The following is a 3495-nucleotide window of genomic DNA, read 5'->3' as shown; positions in this document are numbered from 1 at the left end:
TCTAGTTCCATTCAGACTCTAAGAACATCCATTACACTTACAATATACAGAGCTGTGACACAAAGACAGGTACATATGCTGCATTCACTGACAGCAGGCAGAGATAGAACTATAACTTTTCATAGTACAAAAATCTAGGCTCAGGGGCACATATAAGTCTATGGAAGCAGCACAGGTGCATGGAGATGATGCAGATAATGTCTCCTGGGGGTCGTGTTACCAAGTCAATAGACAGCTAACCCAGCCCCCAGAGAGGAGATCACATGTCCTGTGTCTGGAAGGGGGAGGGGGGGGAGGGGGAGCAGTGTGTTGTCAGAGTGGACACAGAGATGATGATTTTAGGTGTCCAGAGGAGGTAAATATGTTAAAAAAAACAGGGAAAGGATACAAGATTATACATGTATATTAGACATAGGGTGGTATTGGGAAGGGGGATTGTTTAAAATATTATTTTTCTTACCCGGATAACCCCTTTAGTATTACTAAATCCATTCCCAGAATCCCTCACCTCTCCAGTCCTATCCATCTGTTATTCCATAGATAAGAATGATGTCATGATGACATCACTCCCAGAATCCCTCACCTCTCCAGTCCTATCCATCTGTTATTCCATAGATAAGAATGATGTCATGATGACATCACTCCCAGAATCCCTCACCTCTCCAGTCCTAACCATCTGTTATTCCATAGATAATGATGTCATGATGACATCACTCCCAGAATCCCTCACCTCCCCAGTAAGCAGGAAGAGTATGTGTAGGGTGAGGGTTATTATCCTCTCGGCCATCTTGTCTCTGTCTCTCTCCATGGTTGATGGGTCGGTCTCTTATACAGAAGATATCAGCAGAGGATCCTGGAGTGTAGAAGGAAGATGAGACATTGTATAAATCACACAGCTCCGGCCTGGAAGGGAAAGAGAAGAAGACCCAGGTACATAGCCGCCAATACTCTAATACTTAGAGGGGCATCTCCTCCATAGGATGGGGGGGGGGATAACAGGCTGATTGCTGGGGGTCCGGCTGCTGAGACCCACATTGTTCCCGAGAATAAGGAGACAATTACCCGGCAGTAACTGGAGCGTTCTACAGCGCCATCTCCTCATCTATACTATATATCCTCCACACACCGAGCCGTATATCCACCCACACACAGGGGTAATAATCCTGCAGAGCTGTACAGGAGCCGTGTGCTTCCAGGACCTGCCATGATGTCACAGTCATGTGATCAGTCACATAGAGGAGAGCTGTCTGTGTGTGATATGTGTGGAGCAGAGCTGTGTACAGTGGTGCCTTGGATTACGAGCATAATTCGTTATAAGTTACTGTACAGTATAGCAGCATGTGGTGTATAATGTATAGTAACTGTATAACCCTGATAACACAGCAGCTGGATATGTGATATATAAGTTACTGTACAGTATAGCAGCATGTGGTATATAATGTATAGTAACTGTATAACCCTGATAACACTGCAGCAGCTGGATATGTGATATATAAGTTACTGTACAGTATAGCAGCATGTGGTATATAATGTATAGTAACTGTATAACCCTGATAACACAGCAGCTGGATATGTGATATATAAGTTACTGTACAGTATAGCAATCAGCATGTGGTATATAATGTATAGTAACTGTATAACCCTGATAACACAGCAGCAGCTGGATATGTGATATATAAGTTACTGTACAGTATAGCAATCAGCATGTGGTGTATAATGTATAGTAACTGTATAACCCTGATAACACTGCAGCAGCTGGATATGTGATATATAAGTTACTGTACAGTATAGCAGCATGTGGTGTATAATGTATAGTAACTGTATAACCCTGATAACACAGCAGCAGCTGGATATGTGATATATAAGTTACTGTACAGTATAGCAGCATGTGGTGTATAATGTATAGTAACTGTATAACCCTGATAACACAGCAGCAGCTGGATATGTGATATATAAGTTACTGTACAGTATAGCAGCATGTGGTATATAATGTATAGTAACTGTATAACCCTGATAACACAGCAGCTGGATATGTGATATATAAGTTACTGTACAGTATAGCAATCAGCATGTGGTATATAATGTATAGTAACTGTATAACCCTGATAACACAGCAGCAGCTGGATATGTGATATATAAGTTACTGTACAGTATAGCAATCAGCATGTGGTATATAATGTATAGTAACTGTATAACCCTGATAACACAGCAGCTGGATATGTGATATATAAGTAACTGTACAGTATAGCAGCATGTGGTATATAATGTATAGTAACTGCATAACCCTGATAACACAGCAGCTGGATATGTGATATATAAGTTACTGTACAGTATAGCAGCATGTGGTGTATAATGTATAGTAACTGTATAACCCTGATAACACAGCAGCAGCTGGATATGTGATATATAAGTTACTGTACAGTATAGCAGCATGTGGTATATAATGTATAGTAACTGTATAACACTGCAGCTAGATATGTGATATTATAAGTTACTGTACAGTATAGCAATCAGCATGTGGAGTATAATGTATAGTAACTGTATAACCCTGATAAAACAGCAGCAGTTTGTAGATACAGGATGGAGCTGCAGCTCCCCATAATGCAGTAGCGTAGTACAACAGGCTAGAAGAGAGAAGCAGGGCTGCTGTCAGAGGTCTGTGTGGTCACATGACAGCAATGTGGAAGGGGGGGGTGTTCAGCATGGAACAATCAGGAAGTGAAAATCACAAAGCTGTGCAGGAGGACAGAGACAGAAACTTTATTATAGCAGTTTGAATGGCTGAGTGTAAGTGCAGGCACATTAAGGAGCAGACTTGCTGTATGGACATTGAACTGTTAGCTGTGAGCATGAGACCATTCTATTTACCAAGGGAACTATTGCATATCATTGTGATAGCTGCATATGTCCCCCCTTCTGCAAAAGCCGAGGCTGCCTGTGAGGTCCTACAAGCCACGGTGAGCCAGTTGCAGATGCTACATCCCCAAGCCCTCCTCGTATCTGGAGACTTCAACCATGCTTCTCCATCATCTACACTATCCAGTTGGGGGCTGGGTTCACACTACGTATATTTCAGTCAGTATTGTGGTCCTTATATTGCAACCAAAACCAGGAGTGGATTAAAAACACAGAAAGGCTCTGTTCACACAATGCTGAAATTGAGTGGATGGCCGCCATTTAATGGCAAATATTTGCTGTTATTTTAAAACAACGGCTGTTATATTGAAATAATGGCCGTTATTTACCGTTATATGACGGCCATCCACTCAATTTCAACATTGTGTGAACAGATCCTTTCTGTGTTTTTAATCCACTCCTGGTTTTGATTGCAATATGAGGACCACAATACTGACTGAAATATACTGTGTGTGAACCCAGCCTCACACAGTATGTAACCTGCCACACAAGAGACAACAAAACATTGGACTTGTTCTTTGCCAATGCAAGGGTGGCATATAACTCATCAGCCCTACCATCCCTAGGAAGATCAGATCA

Source organism: Dendropsophus ebraccatus, chromosome 3 (genome assembly GCF_027789765.1).
Source record: "Dendropsophus ebraccatus isolate aDenEbr1 chromosome 3, aDenEbr1.pat, whole genome shotgun sequence".
Classification (NCBI taxonomy): Eukaryota; Metazoa; Chordata; class Amphibia; order Anura; family Hylidae; genus Dendropsophus; species Dendropsophus ebraccatus.
This window is presented reverse-complemented; position numbering follows the sequence as displayed.